This window comes from Mandrillus leucophaeus, unplaced genomic scaffold (assembly GCF_000951045.1).
Source record: "Mandrillus leucophaeus isolate KB7577 unplaced genomic scaffold, Mleu.le_1.0 Scaffold241, whole genome shotgun sequence".
NCBI lineage: Eukaryota > Metazoa > Chordata > Mammalia > Primates > Cercopithecidae > Mandrillus > Mandrillus leucophaeus.
Genome location: NW_012102488.1, coordinates 329,538 through 347,957, shown reverse-complemented (window position 1 = coordinate 347,957; position 18,420 = coordinate 329,538).

The window sequence follows — 18,420 nt, the reverse complement described above, 5'->3', positions numbered from 1 at the left end:
GCGGGCTTCGTGGCATGGGTGAGGGGGTCGCGGGGCAGGCTCGGGACCTGAGTGCGAGCGTGTGGAGAGGCGAGGGGGCCGCGAAGGGTGGGTCTGACAGGGAGGCAGGCGGGGCGCAGAAGCAACAAGTGCGGAGGCCCAGGGCGTCTCACGGGGACGGGGAGGACCCCCGGGGGATTTCGTACTGCTGAGAATGGGAACCTCCCGTCGCTTTGGCGCAGCGCTTTGCAGTTTTCAGAGCACTTTTCCAGTTGCTCCGTTTCATCAGCGCGGGGCGCCCGGTGAGGGAGAGGACGGCACGCAGTGCCCCCTACGCTAGGAGGCCACCGAGGGGAAAACGCCTCTCTCTGTGTGGCCGGAGTCATAGCACAGTCAGAGCCCCTTGACTCTCAGTCGGCTGCCTGGGAGAAAAATACCTGTCAGTATATTCATTTGATGGCCTCAGCTCAGGACCATTGTAGGACAGTGTTTCTCCTCTTTTTCTCTTTTTCGTTATCTGACTCTTAAAAGGGCTTTTTACACGCCCCCATCTCCTTTCCCCATGAAATTCCAGTACCACAGATACACTGTCGACCTGCGTATGTGCTGTATGTGTATCTGTGCTTGATGCATAAAGAGTAACATTGCGCCCCTTGGAGGCAGCTTCGCCCCGGTGGAGAAGCCTGTCCTGGGGCCATGGTTCCCAGTTACCGGGTGGGTTAAGCGGAGTCATTGAGCAATGTGAATGCACCCACAGATATTCTCTGTCGTTTAAAAAAAAAAAAAAAAAAGCCGTCACACGTAATGTGTACAACTCTTTCTAATTAGTGCCTGCAGGGTCTGCTGTGAATACGGCCATTTAAGCAGCTTGTAGATTCATAGTAGCTTGTTATCGTTGGTCTTCACCAATTCTTGCTAAAAATATAGCCATTTTCCTATAGGGTGTTGCCATTTTTATGTTAAAATATTTGAAAAGATGGGAAACCCTTGTTTCTGGGACACGAAGTTTCAGAATGGCTTTTGGCTCTGCAGATAGCCTTAATTTCTGATTCTTGTACCTCTTCTAAAGTGGTTTTATTTGGTTAGGTCCAGTTGGCCTTCCAGGAATGTCCTTTGTCTTTTCTTCCTGCCGTAGCTTTTTTAGAATGGACATAATGGAAATGGTAGAGTTGAAGGACATCAAAACCACCTCTTGCAATTGCCCCTGGGTCTTGAATTATACGGGAATATCTATACAGGAAGTATCTTCTTTTGGCAAACGGAAAAAAATGTAAAATTTTTTCAGATCCTCCCTCGCCTTTCGGCATTTCCTCCTCAACTCTAATCTCTAATGGCGGAATTTCAGAGGAAGAAACACTTGGAGATGATACTTGTAGAAGCTACCTGGGTTGCCAAAGGATTTTTCTACATTTCTAGACGGAAGAAATGCGGACTACAAAAGAGAAAGTGGAGATGGGTTAAGAAAAATTAATGGAGGATGCATGGGAGGGAAGCTATAGTTTTCTGACAGTCGGTGACAGCATTTTAACTACCTACACTTTATTTAGAAAAAGCTTTGGCATACCTTGCCCCAATTGTTATCCACTCCATTTTCCCCCTTAGTAGAACTCTACTTAAGATTTGATTGAAACTATTGAGAAGCATCCAGTTAAAACGCTAATTAACTCTGACTATGACAAGTATTTTGAAACTTGCTGAGAGAAATTTGAAGACCACTTCAAATTTCTGCCAGGAATCTTTGTATTCTAATAAAATATTTTTGAATTCGGGTTCATGCTACTTCAAGGAAACATTATTTTCTACAATGGCTATTTATAATATAATAGCCATTGTGTTGAAAATTACATGCTAATAACGTTTACCTATGTATTTTAAGTGTTCTGGGTTTTTTCCTTTTCTGAGTAATCCGAGTTTATGGAAATTGTAGGTGCAACCATTTCATGTTGTACTGTGAAGTCAAAAATCCCAAAGCATGTATAATTTGTCAACTCTATGCTGCCCCCTGGTGATGTCCTACTTCACAGCACCTCCCCAAACTAAAATCTAACTTTGATAAATTTTTTAGGGTGTTGAAAACTTAAGTGTGGACAAGACGCCATTCTGCATTCTTCAAACTGGGCCTTCTCTTGTTTTCAGATAGCCCTTGAGGCTGATCAATCTAGAGGAACTGTGAAGATCTGCCACAGATCTCACTTTCACTTGGAGCATTATTCTTGAACTTACCTGGCTTATAAGACTCACTTGGGAACACTTGCTTAAAATCAGATTCTGTGAGTCATAAATTCAGCTGATTAGAAAAAAAAAATGGATTCTGGAGCCTCCTTTCAAACCCCTTGAAATCTAATATGAGGGGGTTGGCTTGTGATTTTTATTTTTAACTGCCCCAGGTGATTCTTATTGACAGGAGGGGGTGGGGGAATCCTGGAGCTATAAATAGTACAGGTGCTGTTTCAGTACACTGCAGGTGACTAATGGGAGGGAATTTTGTGAGTAAAGGAGCTTAGTAGCAACAGGAAAGTATGAGTTGTAAAGCAGTGGTGGAACTGTGGGTTTAAGCTTGGTATATCACTTTCTTGCCAGACATACCTGTTTGTTTCTAACGTGGCTGTAGTTGGCATTCTATCCCATACCAAGATATCTTTTGAGGTAAGTCAGATTTTCTTTTAGTTAAAAAGACTACCTTTTCAAGAGTACCAGGATCACATAAATGGAACATTTGTACATGTATGTAGCTGCAAGATTATGGGAGGATAGAGATGATGTTGATTCTGTGAATGTCTGAAAAAGATTGATAGCAGAGTTAAAGCTTTTGTTCTCTTGAGATAGTTGCTTGTGAAAATAGAACAAATGAATCTGATGCCATGTGATTAGTGAAAATTTGAATAATGCCCAAAGTCCTTAAATTGTTAATGTGATGTAAATGTTAATATTTTGAAAGCTCTTCTAAATGTTATAATATAACCTCACTTATTTGGAATGTACAGGTAGAAAGCCAATCTGAGTTGGTAAAAGCCTGAAAAATGGAATATATGTGACTTTGTGTGGTATTTATTTTAAATTTGAGTACATACAATAATATCTAAGTCATTTTTTATTTTCATTTTTATTTATTTATTTTTTTGAGATGGAGTTTCGCTCTTGTTGCCCAGGCTGGAGTGCAATGGCATGATCTCAGCTCACCTCTGCCTCCCAGGTTCAAGTGATTCTCCTGCCCCAGCCTCCCTGAGTAGCTGGCATTACAGGCATGCACCAACACACTAAGCTATTTTTTTTTTTTTTTTAAGTAGAGACGGGTGTTCTCCATGTTCGTCAGGCTGGTCTCGAACTCCTGACCTCCAGACCTCAAGTCTGCCTGACTTGGCCTCCCAAAGGGTTGGGATTACAGGTGTGAGCCACTCCGCCCGGCCGGCCGCTAAGTTGTTTTTTTTTAAAATCCTGCTGAGATGGCTTTAGCAAAAATGATTGACTAGTAACTAGTGACATTCATGTGCATGCAGTCTGTGTGGATACAATACAAAACATAATACCATGGACTCAGTAGGCTCTCAATAAAAATTAATTGTAAAGTTTTCTCATAAGTAGGTTAAGAATACTTAATGCAGCAAGCCCATTCTTCAAAGATAGTACTTAGAGCAGATTTTACCTTGAATGGAATACTAAGAGTGAGGCAATAAGAACAGTAGATCTTGGGTATGGACAATAGTAATTCTCATTATCTGTGAAGAATTTAAACTACAATAAACGCACTAAAAGTCTGTTTTTTATTTCCAGTAATTTTTATGTACCAGTAATTCTAAACTGTGTCAATAATAAAATAGTCCTCCATGAAAAATCTCTTATGGATCTGGATTTTAAACAATTTCTGTATACGAATTTTATTTTTTTATTTTTTTTATTTTTTATTTTTTATTTCTTTTGAGCCAGAGTCTGGCTCTGTCACCCAGGTTGGAGTGCCGTGGTGCAATCCCTGCTCACTGCAAGCTCCGCCTCCCGGGTTCACACCATCCTACTGCCTCAGCCTCTCGAGCAGCTGGGACTACAGGCGCCCACCACCACAGCTGGCTAATTTTTTGTATTTTTAGTAGAGATGGGGTTTCACCATGTTCGCCGGGATTGTCTCGATCTCCTGACCTTGAGATCCGCCCGCCTCGGCCTCCCAAAGTGCTGGGATTACAGGCGTGAGCCACCGCGTCCGGCCACTATACAAATTTAAACTTTAAATCACCATATTTTAATTATTTTTTTAAATAAACAGTGTTCTCTACATGGAAATTAATTTAGAGAACTCCCACTCATACAATTGTCCTTCAGTAAACATGGACTCAGTTACTGTATATATTTCCAAGTAAACTCATAAAAGTTCAGAGTAATTCAAGACTTTAGGCACAGTTCATGTTTGCAACCCTGATGGTCCATATTCCTGCATTTAAACAGTAGATTCTTTGTAAACAATGGTAGCACAGTGATTGCAAGGATGAAGAAACAGAACTTGATTACTTCAACATTGTTGTATGTGACCACTTAGAGTGTTTGTTTATAAAATTTAAGAGTGAAACATAGTGCAAACTTTGAGGTATAATATTTTTGTTTCATGGAATTATCCTCTTGAATAATTTTTTTTGAGACAGGGCTTTGCTCTGTTGCCCAGGTTGGAGTGCAGTGGCACAATCTGGGCTCACTGTAGTCTCTGCCTCCCCAGTTCAAGCAATTCTCCTGCCTCAGCCTCCTGAGTAGCTGGAACTACAGGTGCCTGGTACCAAGCCTGGCTAATTTTTCTATTTTTTTAGTAGGGACAGGATTTCACCATGTTGGCCAGGCTAGTCTCCAGCTCCTGACTTCAAGTGATCTACCCACCTCAGCCTCCTAAAGTGCTGGGGATTATAGGCATGAGCTACTGTGGCCGACCCCGTCTTGAATAATTGAATTCAAATAATACATTTAACTTTGATTTTTTTTTCTTTTTTCATTGTTAATAGTTGCTTCAAAACTAAAAAAGAAATCAAGAAAGTAAGAGGTATAATGTTATTTCGTACTGCAAACAAATCAGTATGTAGGCATATGTGTTTTTTATTTTTTGAAAATGATAATTTCATTACAATTTCCTTTTTTGTACTATAATACTTACTTTATTTTCTATTGGTATATAAGTGGAGTTGAATAAAAGACAATTTCCACTGTCTTTTTTGTTTCATTTCATGATTATTACTGAAAAATAATTTTATCACATAGAGGAAGGGGTAATAAAAAAAAATGATCCCTCTGACCTGAGGTCAGGAGTTTGAGACCAGCCTGGCCAACATGGCGAAACTCTGTCTCTACTAAAAATACAAAATTTAGCTGAGCGTGGTGGTGGGTGCCTGTAATCCCAGCTACTCAGGAGGCTGAGGCTGGAGAATAGCTTGAACCTGGGAGGCGGAGATTGCAGTGAGCTGAGATCGTGCCACTGCACTCTAGCCTGGGCAACAAGAGCGGACCTCCATCTCAAAAAACAAACTAAAAAAATGATCCCTCTGGCTAGGTGCAGTGACTCATACCTGTAATCCTAGCACTTTGGGAGGCTGAGGCGGGCAGATCACTTGAGCTCAGGAGTTCAAGATCAGCCTGGGCAACGTGGTGAAACCCCTTCTCCACCAAAAATATTTTAAAAATTAGCCAGATGTGGTGGTGTGCACTTGTTGTCCCAGCTGCTCGGGAGTCTGAGGTGGGAGGAGGGCTTGAGCCTGGGAGGCAGAGGTTGCAGTAAGCCAAGATTACACCACCGCACTCCAGCCTGGGTGACAGTGTGACACCCCGTCTCAAAAAAAAAAAAAAAAATCCCTCTGGATGTCAGATGTTCTAAGTATGTTAATGGGCCCAAATGATCACCAAGTGAATGGTATTCAGTTTTTAAGTGAGTTCAGTTATGTGTTTAATATTTGGAATTTTGCATGTACTCTATGAAGACCCATTCCTTTGGCTACACAATTCATGGGCCAAAATGGTATATCAGCGAGTGCATATACATGTATTGAAAACACAAAAATGATCTACTATTCCAATTGTGGTATAATTATTTTATAATAATTAAAATTATATTAAATTTTAAATTAAAATATAATTAAAATAGTGTAGGCTATTTTAAAACCTAGCAAGTACAGGCCGGGTGCAGTGGCTTATGCCTGTAATCCCAGATCACTTGAGGTCAGGAGTTTGAGACCAGCCTGGCCAACATGATGAAACCCTGTCTCTACTAAAAATACAAAAATTAGCTGGGCATGGTAGCATATGCTGGAAGTCCCAACTACTCAGGAGACTGAGACAGGAGAATTGCTTGAACTGGGAGGTGGAGGTTGCAGTGAGCCAAGATTGTGCCACTGCACTCCTGCCTGGGCGACAGAGCAAGACTCTGTCTCAATAAATAAATAAATAAATAAATAAATAAATAGAACCTAGCAAGTACATATCCATGTGTTTATTAAAAGAATCCTAGTAATTGCTGACATTTGTTGAATGCTTACCATATGTCAGGCACCATTCTATGTGCTTTATATATACTAATTTATTTTTTCATAGCAGTCCCATTGGGGAGTTCTAGTTATTAATCTCATTTTACAGATGAAGAAACCGAGGCACAGAGGGATTAAGTAGCCTGCTCAAGATCACACAGCTAGTAAGGAACCGAGATTCAAATTTGGGGAGTCTGATTCAGAGACTTTAAATTCAACACTGGTGCCTCACTGCCTCACGTATGTACACAAAGTTGTGCCTAAATAAATTTGAGGAATCATTAAGTAGTAGGAAAAGCATTCTGGATTCCAGAATTCCAGCTCCAGTTCATTCTGTAACTTTGAGTATGGCAAATAAATGGAAGTCTCTAATTTAGAGAGACTTGTGCTTACTCTATCTAGAAGTTCTCTAAGTTTTTTCTAACTCTAAATTTTTATGATTCTATGATTATCTTTACATAAAAGAGAAAATTTATCTTTTTACTTTCTAACAGACTAAAAGTGAATCAGAAAAATAAAGAACCAGCATCAAACTTGAAGGTAGATAAATTTTTTATGTTTTGTAGTTACAAAAAAATATTATTCTTAAACCTTTTATGTTCGTTATTTGTATGACTACAGAAAGCCCATAAACTTCTGAAGAATCGATTGTTGCATTCTATTGACTAAATAAAAATTTGTATTAATATATGCCACTTTGATATGATTAAGGTAATCTGAGCTATTGCCTTGATCTTAGTGCCAAATAAAGTAAAAGCTCTTTGAGAAAATTAACTTTCTAAATGGAAGATAGATCATATACTACTTTTTTTCCTCTTCTTTCCCACAAAGACTACCACCTTGTTAAAATGACAAGCCATATTAGGCTTCTATCTGTGATAATACCTGTAACATTTTTTTTCTTGGGGAACACAAAACATAAAAAGTAACTTTCATAATAAAAGAAATATAATTCCTCGTCCTTCCTAAATCCGTTTGCATAGTATGAAGTGGCTCCTCACCACCGTCTAATCTTTTAGTAAAATTATATTTCCCTCTTAACCCAACTCCTAGCCTTTTATTTGGAAATAGTAACAGTAGTTTTTCTGGGACTTAAAAAGTTGTGAAAAGGAGAAAAATTAAACATGTCGACAAAGTGAAACTTCTGCTTCTTACTAAAAAGTCCTTTGAGGTACCACTAAGTAAAAGAAAAACATTCATATGAAATTTGCATATATATTCTACTTTCCTTCTCTTCGTGTATTACTAAAATTGTTATATAAATATTCTGTTCTTGCTTATTTCTTTATAGTGGCCACAAATTCTATTAAAGCAGAAGAAATAGTGTGAACCATAAAAGAGAACCAGTTTCCTCTCTACTCTGCAATTTAGAGGAAAAATTTTCATCCAAGGACAGATCAGGTAAGTATTCATTCCTTTAAATGTTTTGGGGCTATATATGTAGCCATAATTTGTTAATTATAATCCTAGATCATTGGTTTGATTTAACTAAGAGACAATAAGGTAGTCTCTGCAATATGGAAAATTCTGTAATGTTAGTTTTATGGGTTTCAATTCTGTTTGAGAAGACTGTATGTATAGAAGTATGTTCAATTAGGCCAGGCACGGTGGCTCACGCCTGTAATCCCAACACTTTGGGAGGCTGAGGTGGGCAGATCATGAGGTCAGGAGATCAAGACCATCCTGACTAACACGGTGAAATGCCATCTCTACTAAAATGACAAAAATAAATTAGCCGAGTATGGTGGTGGGCGCCTGTAGTCCCAGCTACTCTGGAGGCTGATGCAGGAGAATGGCGTGAACCCGGGAGGTGGAGCTTGCAGTGAACTGAGATCGCGCCACTGCACTCCAGCCTGGGCGATACAGCGAGACTCTGTCTCAAAAAAAAAAAAAAAAGAAGTATGTTCAATTATATGTATTTATTTAGAAAAATAGAAACAACAAAGTGCTGTTGCTGGTTAAGTTTAAGTCTGGTCTTTGTGATTTAAAAATAACATGAATAGAATTAAAGTTTTAGGCTGAGCATGGTGACTCACGCCTGTAATCCCAGCACTTTGGGAGGCCAAGGCGGGCGGATCAAGAGGTCAGGAGTTCAAGACCAGCCTGCCCAACATGGTGAAACTCCATCTCTACAAAAATACAAAAAATAAAAATAATTTTAAAAAATGGCCGAGTGTGGTGGTGAGCGCTTGTAATCCCAGCTACTTGGGAGGTTGAGGGAGGAGAATTGCTTGAACCCGGGAGGCGGAGGTTGCATTGAGCCAAGATCATGCCATTACACTCCAGACAGGGCAATAGAGTGAGACTCTGTTTCAAAAAAAAACAAAAACAAAAACAAAATGAAGGCTTGGGGCGACAATAATGCTTTTCCAGTAGATGAGATGCTGTCATACAGAGGATGGTGCCTGTTCTTTTCTAACCTCTACAAGGGAAAAACAGCAGGAAAAAAGTAGATTAGAAAAATCAAAGATTCTGAAATTAAGAATATTTGAGGTTGTAGTTATTTACTTTTGGAAATTGTAGAATCCTCTTTCTAGAAGACTTTCCAAGTAGTGAATGTCTGCTGAGAAAAGCTTATCTACCGCTTATACACCCATCATGAGGTCTTCTAACCTTATGATGCTATGGTTTACTTTGAAAGGCAGACGGTTATTTATGTCTAAGGCTAACATGATATATTTCTAATGCTAGAATAGGTAAACTTATAGAACTTTAAGACTATGGAGAATGATAGTTATTTTAGGAGCATAGAAATAGTCATAGGTCTTATCCAATTTATTCCATTCTTGGCCGTGTGACCATCATTAACATATTTAATTTTTCTTGGCTCTTGTAATACTCTCCAAGTACACATATGTTACCACTGACAGAAATGGAATTGTGGACTCTTAATGTATCATCTCTACCAAGACTAGAGAGAAGGATGGGAGGACAGATTTAAAGAACAGTGTGTTCAAGTGGGATTGTTAAGAATGGTTCCCCAAAATGTGGGATAGGGTGGAGATTTCAAACAACGAGAAATAGACTACAGTATGGTAATCTGAAAATGGCATGTGGGAGCAAGGAAAGGGGTGTTATTCTTTCTACTGAGTTAGAAAAAGAGTAGAAATTAAGTGAAGTAAGTGGTTTTATTGAAAAAGGCACCTTGTAATCTAAAAGAGAACCAGATTTTTATTAGAGTGAACTGCACAGAAGTGAAAAATAAATTTAGAATAAAAAGGGTTTGTCCTCAAAGAAATAGACTTTCCAGTAGATAAGGTTGACGAATAGGGCAGAAGGGGAAGAATGACTGAAATGTTGAAGAATTGGATATAGAGTGAATGTGGATAGGAGAGTTTGAGAGTGAGGATGGGAGAGTTGGAGGTAAAAGGAAAAAGAGGCTTGTGCATTTTGGGTGAGCAAATAAAATGGAAATGAAAGAAATATTTGAGTAGGAGAAAAAATAGATACAAGTTGAGGAAAAATTAGGAACTTTAAGATAATATTTCTTTGTAAGCAAGGAGATGTTAAGGATGACCAGTTATATATACTGAGGAAATATACTCAGGAAAATGGTCAGAGAGAGAGTGTGTGTCTGTGTGTGTGTATGTATGTGTGTTGTGGGTGGGAGGGCATGATAATTACCCCAGGCCTGAGAAGAGCATACACATATGAAAAGTAACTAGGCTGACTGACCCTCTTATTTCAGAGAAGTTTTCCTGGAACAATGTTGACAGACATATCCTATTTGGATTTTTTTTTTTCTTTTCTGAGACCTAGTCTTGCTCTGTTGCCCAGGCTGGAGTACAGTGGCATGATCTCAGCTCACTGCACCTCCACCTCCTGAGTTCAAGCCATTCTCCTGCCTCAGCCTCCTGAGTAGCTGGGACCACAGACATGCACCACCATGCCTGGCTAATTTTTGTATTTTTAGTCAAGACGGGGTTTATACCATGTTAGCCAGGCTGGTCTCGAGCTCCTGACCTCAGGTGATCCACCAACCTCAGCCTCCCAAAGTGCTGAGATTAAAGGCATGAGCCACTGCGCCCAGCCCCTATTTGGATATTGATTGTAGACTGAGTGTCTAGGCTTCAAGGACATGGGAAATCTTTAGAAAGACCAAGGTACGTATGAGAGGCAGTGCTTAGGGTAGTGAGGGTGGGGAGCACTGTGATTTTTTTCTCCTTTACATTTCTATACAGAGCTATAGCATTTTGTAGAGACATGCATAATTCAAGACTATTTCTGGCAGCAAAGAAGGGAAAGTTTGATATTGCCATGTGGCAGTAGCCTCAGAGTTTATAAATCATATTTACCAACCAGCTTTTTTTTTGAGTCAGAGTCTCGTTCTGTTGCCCAAGCTGGAGTATAGTGGCCTGATCTCAGCTTGCTGCAACCTCTGCCTCCCGGGTTCAAGTGATTCTCCTGTCTCAGCCTCCCAAGTAGCTAGAATTACAGGCATGCACCACCACATCTGGCTAATTTTGGTATTTTTAGTGGAGATGGGGTTTTACGACATTGGCCAGGCTAGTCTCAAACTTCTGGCCTCAAATGATCTGCCTGCCTTGGCCTCCCAAAGTGCCGGGATTGTAGGCATGAGCTACTGTGCCCAGCCTCCAACCAGCTTTTGAAACTACTTTTTTTTTTTTTGAAACAGGGTTTCTCTTGTCACCCAGGAGTACAGTGACAAGATCATAGCTCCCCACAGCCTTGAACTCCTGGGCTCCAGGGATCCTCCCACCTCAGCCTCTGGAGTAGCTGGGACTACAGGCCTATGCCATCACAGTCAGCTAAGTAAAAAAAAAATTTTTTTAGACACGTGGTCTCACTACGTTGCCCAGGCTGGTCTTGAACTCCTGGGCTCAGGTGATCCTGTACCTCAGCCTCCCAAGTAGCTGGGATTGTAGTTGCAAGCCATTGCATCGGGCTGAAACTGTAATTCTTGATGAATTATTAATTTGGGGAATTTGTGTTATTTCATATTTAGCATATAAAGTGAATCTTTATTATTAAATCATTTTACATTTGCAGAGACCGCAACCATACACTATTTTTTTTCACTTTTTTTGAGATAAAATATACATTTAAAATTTACCATCTTTACCATTTTTAAGTGTCCAGTTTAGTGGTAATAAATACATTTATATTCCTTTTTTCACCCTTTATCCTTCCCTCTCCTCTATCATTAATGGCCTTTGGTAACCACTGTTCTACTCTCTGTCTTCATGAGATTCACTTTGTTTTAGCTTCTATATATGAGTGAGAACATGATATTTGTCTTTCTGTGCTTGGTTTATTTTGCTTACATAATTGGCTTCCAGATCCATCTATGTTGCTGCAAATGATGGGATTTCATTCTTTTTTTATGGATGAATAATACTCCAGTGTGTACGTATATCCTATTTTCTTTATTCATCCGTTGATAGGCACTTAGGATGATTTCATATTTTGGCTATTGCTAATAGTGCTGCAATATCATGGGAGTACAGATAGCCCTTTGATATATTGATTTCCTTTCTTTTGGATGTAGACTCAGTAGTGGAATTGCTGGATCATATGGTAGATCTATTTTTAGGCTTTTGAGAAGCCACCATACTGTTCTGCATAGAGGCTATACTAATTTACATTCCCACCAACAGTGTATGAGAGCTTTCCCTTCTCTACATCCTCACCAGTATCTTTTATTCCTTGTCGTTTTCATAAAAGGCATTTTAACTGGGGTGAGATGATATTTCATCATGGTTTTGATTTGCATTTCTCTGGTTAGTCATGTTGAATGTTTTTTTCATTCACATGTTGACCATTTGTATGTCTTCTTTTGAGAAATGTCTGTTCAAGTCTTTTGCCCATTTAAACTTTAGATTATATGGTTTTTTTTTGCTATTGAGTTGTTTGAGCTCCATATATATTCTGGTTATTCTTTGTCAGATGGATAGTTGGCAAACATATTCTCCCATTCTGTGGGCTGTCTCTTCAACTTGTTGATTGTTTCCTTGTGCAGAAGCTTTGTAGCTTGATGTAATCCCATTTGTCTATTTTTGCTTTGGTTGCCTGTGCTTTTGAGGTCTTACCCCAAAAATCTTTACCCAGACCAATGTCATGGAACATCTCTCCAATGTTTTCTTCTGTAGTTTCATAGTTTCGGGATTAAATATTTGTCTTTAATCCATTTTGATTTGGTTTTGGTGTGTGGTGACAGCTAGGGGTCTAGTTTCATTCTTCTGCATCTGGTAACCTTTCCCCATTATATGTTCTTGGCACGTTGGTCAAAGATGAGTTGGCAATAAATGTGTGGATTTACATCTGGATTTTCCATTCTGTTCCATTGGTCTATGTGTCTGTTTTTATGCCAGTACCATGCTGTTTTGGTTACCATAGCTTTGTAGTAAATTTTGAAGTCAGGTAGTGTGATACCTTCTGCTTTGTTCTTTTTGCTCAGGATTGCTTTGTCTATTCTAGGTCTTTTGTAGTTCCGTATAAATTTAAGAAAATTTTCCCTATTTTTATAAAGAATGCCATTCACATTTTGATAGAGATTGCATTGAATCTGTAAATTGCTTTGGGTAGTTTTATCATTTTAACAATATTAATTCTTCCAATTCATGAGCATGGAATATCTTTCCTTTTGTGTGTGTGTCCTCTTCAATTTCTTTCATCAGAGTTTCATAGTTTTGCTTGTATAGATCTTTCACTTCTTTAGTTAGATTGATTCCTAGGTATTTTATATATTTTTGTAGTTATTATAAATGAAATTGCTTTATTTTTAATTTTTGTGGGAGCATGGTATATTTATGGGTTACATGAGCTATTTTGATACATGCATGCAATGCATAATCACATCAGGGTAAATGGGGTATCCATCCCCTCAAGCATTTATCCTGTGTGTTACAAACAATCCAATTATACTCTTAGTTATTTTTAAATGTACAATTACATTATTTTTTACTATAGTCACCCTATTGTGCTAGCAAATACTAGGTCTTACTGATTCTTTCTAAGTAATTTGGACCCATTAACCATCCACACTTCTCCCAATCAGCCCCCTGCTCCACCCTTCCCAGCCTCTGTTAACCGTCTTTCCACTGTCTACCTCCATGAGTTAAATTGTTTTAATTTTTAGCTCCCACAAATAAGTGAGAACATGCGAAGTTTGTTTTTCTGTGCCTGGCTTGTTTCACTTAACATAGGGACCTCCAGTTCCATCCATGTTGTTGCAAATTATAGGATCTCATTCATTTTTTATGGCTGAATAGTACTCCATTGTATGTATGTACCAAATTTTCTTTATCTGTTCATCTGTTGATGGATGCTTAGGTTGCTTCCAAATCTTAGCTCTTGTGAATAGTGCTGCAGTAAACATGGGAGTGTAGATATCTCTTCGATGTACTGACTTCCTTTCTTTTGGGTGTATATCTCAGAGTACAATTGCTGGGTCATATGGTAGCTCTATTTTTAGTTTTTTGAGGAACCTCCAAAGTGTTCTCCATAGTGGTTCCCACCAACAGTATGTGAGTGTTTCCCTTTCTCCATATCTCCTCCAGCATTTGTTAATGTCTGTCTTTTGGATAAAAGCCATTTTAACTGGTGTAAGATGATATCTCATTGTAGTTTTGATTTGCATTTCTCTGATGTTCAATTATGTTGAGCACCTTTTCATATGTCTGTATGCCATTTGTATGTCTTCTTTTGAGAAATGTCCATTCAGATCTTCTGTGATTTTCATACCAGATTATTAGGCTTTTTCTCATATAGAGTTGTTTGAACTCCTTGTATATTCTGGTTATAATCCCTTGTCAGATGGGCAGTTTGCAAATATTTTCTCCATTCTGTGGATTGTTTCTTTTTTGAGTATCTCTTTTGCTGTGGAGAAGCCTTTTGTTGATTGTTTCCTTTGCTGTGTAGAAACCTTTTAACTTGATATGATCCCATTTGTCCATTTTGGCTTTGGTTGCCTGTGCTTGTGGGGTATTACTCAAGAAACCTTTTTTTTTTTTTTTTTTTGAGATGGAGTCTCACTCTGTCACCCAGGTTGGAATACAGTGGCATGATCTTGGCTCACTGCAAGCTCTGTCTCCTGGGTTCATGCCATTCTCCTGCCTCAGCCTCCCAAGTAGCTGGGACTACAGGCACCTGCCACCACGCCTGGCTAAATTTTTATATTTTTAGTAGAGGTGGGGTTTCACCATGTTAGCCAGGATGGTCTCAATCTCCTGACCTCATAATTCACCCACCTTGGCCTCCCAAAGTGCTGGGATTACAGGCGTGAGCCACTGTGCGCAGCCTACTCAAGAAATCTTTGCCTACTCCAATGTCCTAGAGAGTTTCTCCAATTTTTTTGTTAGTAGTTTCATAGTTTGACATCTTAGAATTAAGTCTATAATCCTATTTTGATTTGGATTTTTGTATATGGTGAGAGATAGGGGTCAAGTTTCATTCTTCTGCATATGGATATCCAGTTTTCCCAGCACCATTTATTGAAGAGACTGTCCTTTCCCCGAGTATGTTCTTGTCACCTTTGTCAAAAATGAGTTAATGTATGGATTTATTTCTGGGTCCTCTATTCTGTTCCATTAGTCTTTGTATCTGTTTTTATGCCAGTATCATGCTGTTTTGGTTACAATAAGTCTGCAGTGTAATTTGAAGTCAAGTAATGTGATTTATTCAGTTTTGTTCTTTTTGCTTAGGATGGCTTTGGCTATTCTGGGTCTTTTCTGGTTCCATATAAATTTTAGGATTGTTTCTTCTATTTCTGTGAAGAATGTCATTGGTATTTTGATAGAGATTGCATTGCATCTGTAGATTGCTTTGGGTAGTGTGGACATTTTAACAATATTGAATCTTCCAATCTATGAACATGAAATATCATTCCATTTTTTGTGTCTTTTTGAATTTCTTGCATTGGTATAGTTTTCATTGTAGAGAGCTTTCACTTCTTTGATTAAATGAATTCCTAGATACTTTTTTTTTATTTGTAGTTATTGTAAATGGGATTACTTTCTTGATTTCATTTTCAGATTGTTCACTTTTGGCATATAGAAATGCTACTAATTTTTGTTTGTTGATTTTGTGTCCTCTAACTTTGCTGAATTGGTTTAGCCGTTCTAAATTTTCTGATGAAGTCTTTAGGTTTTTCCAAGTATAAGATCGTATCATCTGCAAACAATGATAATTTGATTTCTTCCTTTCCAATTTGAATGCCCTTTATTTCTTTCTCTTGTCTGATTGCTCTAGGTAGGACTTCCAATACCATGTTGAATAACAGTGGTGAAAGTGGGCATCCTTGTCATCTTCCCGATCTTAGAAGAAAGACTCAGTTTTTCTACATTCAGTATGATACTAGCTATGGGTCTGTCATATATAGCTTTTATTATGTTGAGGTATGTTCCTTCTATTCCCAGGTTTTTGAGAGTTTTTATCACAATGAAATGTTGAATTTTATCAAATGCTTTTTCAGCATCAATTGAAATAATCATATTATTTTTGTTCTTCATTCTATTGATATGATGTATCACATTGATTTATGTATGTTGAACCATCCTTGCATCCATGGGATAAATCTCACTTGGTCATGACAAATGATATTTTTAGTATGTTATTGAATTTGGTTTGCCAGTGTTGTGTTGAAGATTTTTGCATCAGTGTTAACCAGGGCTATTGGACTACAGCTTTTTTTTTTTTAAATGTGTTTTTATCTGGTTTTGATATGAGGGTAATATTGACCTTGTAGAATGAGCTTGGAACTATTCCTTCCTCCTTTCTTTTTCAGAATAGTTTGAGTAGTATTGGTATTAGTTATTTTTTAAATGTTTGATAAAATTCAGCAGTGAAGTCATTGGCCTCAAGCTTTCCTTTGTTGGGAGACTTTTTAATATGGCTTTGATCTTATTAGTTGTTATTAGTCTGTTTAGGTTTTGGATTTCTTCATGGTTCAATCTTGGTAGGTTGTATATATCTAGGAATTTATCCATTTCTTCTTGGCTTTTCAATTTATTGACATATATTTGCTCATAGTAGCCTCTAATGATCCTTTGAATTTCTGCAGTATTTGTTGTAATGTCTCCTTTTTCATCTCTGATTTTATTTATTTGTGTCTCCTCTTTTTTTCTTAGTCTGGCTAAAGGTTTATCAGTTTTGTTTATCTTTTCAAAAAACCAGCTTTTTATTTCATTGATCTTTTGTATTTTCTTCATTTCAATTTTATCTCTGCTCTTTATTCTTCTACTGATTTTTGAGTTCAGTTTGCTTTTGCTTTTCTATTTCTTTTAGATGCATCATTAGCTTGTTTATTTGATGTTTTCCTACTTTTTAAATGTAGGTGCTTATAGCTATAAACTTCTCTCTCGGTACTGTTTTTGCTATATTCCATAGGTTTTGGCGTGTTGTGTTTCCATTATCATTTGTTTCAAGAAATGTTTCAGTTTCCTTTTTAATTTCTTCATTGACCCACTGGTCATTCTGGAGCCTATTATATAATTTCTATGTGTTTGTATAGTTTCCAAAATCCCTCTCATTATTGATTTCTAGTTTTACTCCATTGTGGCCAGAAAAGATGTTTGATATTATTTCAGTTTTTTAAAATATTGTAAGACTTGTTTTTTGACCTAACATATGGTCTATCCTTGAGAATGACCCATGTGCTGAGGATAAGATTGTGTATTCTGTAGCTGTTGGATTAAATGTTCTGTATGTATCTATTTGGTCCATGTGGTCTATAGCACAGATTAAGTCTGATGTTTCTTTGTTTATTTTCTGCCTGGAAGATCTGTCCAATGCTTAAAGTGGGGTGTTGAATCTCCAGCTATTATTATATTGGAGTTTATCTCTTTCTGTAGCTCAAATATTTGCTCTATATATCTGGGTGCTTTAGTGTTGGGTGCATATATATTTAAAATGGTTATATTCTCTTGCTGAATTGACCCCTTCATTATTATATAATGACCTTCCTTGTCTCTTATTAAAGTTTTTGTCATGGGATCTATTTTGTCTGATATATGTATAGCACTCCTGCTCTTTTTTGGTTTCTGTTGGTATGAAATATCTTTTTCTGTCTCTTTATTTTCAGTCTATGTGTGTCATTATAGGTAAAGTGTGTTTCTTATAGGCAACAGATCATTGGGTCTTGTGGTTTCTTTTTTTTTTTTTTTTTTTTGGTTTGTTTTTTTTTTTTTTTTCTTATCCATTCAGCCAGTCTTTTGATTGAAGAGTCTAGTCCACTTACATTAAAGGCTATTACTTTTTTTTTTTTTTTTTTGACGGGGGGTGGGTACAGAATCTTGCTTTGTTGCCCAGGCTGGGGTGTAGTGGTGCAATCTCGACTCACCTCAACCTCTGCCTCCCGGGTTCAAATGATTCTCATGCCTCAGCCTCTCAAGTAGCTGAAAGCACAGGTGTGTGCCACCACACCCAGCTGATTTTGTATTTGAGACAGGATTTTGCCATGTTGGCCAGGCTGGTCTCAAACTCCTGGCCTCAAATGGTCCACCTGCCTCAGCCTCCTGAAATGCTGGGATTACAGGTGTGAGCCACCACACCCAGCCAGCCTTTTTGTACTTGGTTATTAATATGTTTTTCTAGGTTTATGAATTTCTCTCTAATTATCCCTTTGAATAAAGTTTCTACCCCTTTCTCTACCTTCTCTTTAAGGTCAATAACTCTTAGATTTGCCCTTTTGAGGCTATGTTCTAGATAATGTAGGTGTGCTTCATTCTTTATTTTGTTTTAATCTGTGTCTAACTGTGTTTTCAAATAGCCTGTCTTGAAGCTCACGAATTCTGTCTTCTGCTTGATCAGTTCTACTATTAGAGTCTCTCATGCATTATTCAATATGTCAATTGCATTTTTCACCTTCAGAATTTCTACTTATTCTTTTCAATTATTTCAATCTCTTTGTTAAATTTATCTGATATAATTCTGCATTTCTTCTCTGTGTTATCTTGAATTTCTTTGAGTTTCTTCAAAACAGCAATTTTAAATTCTG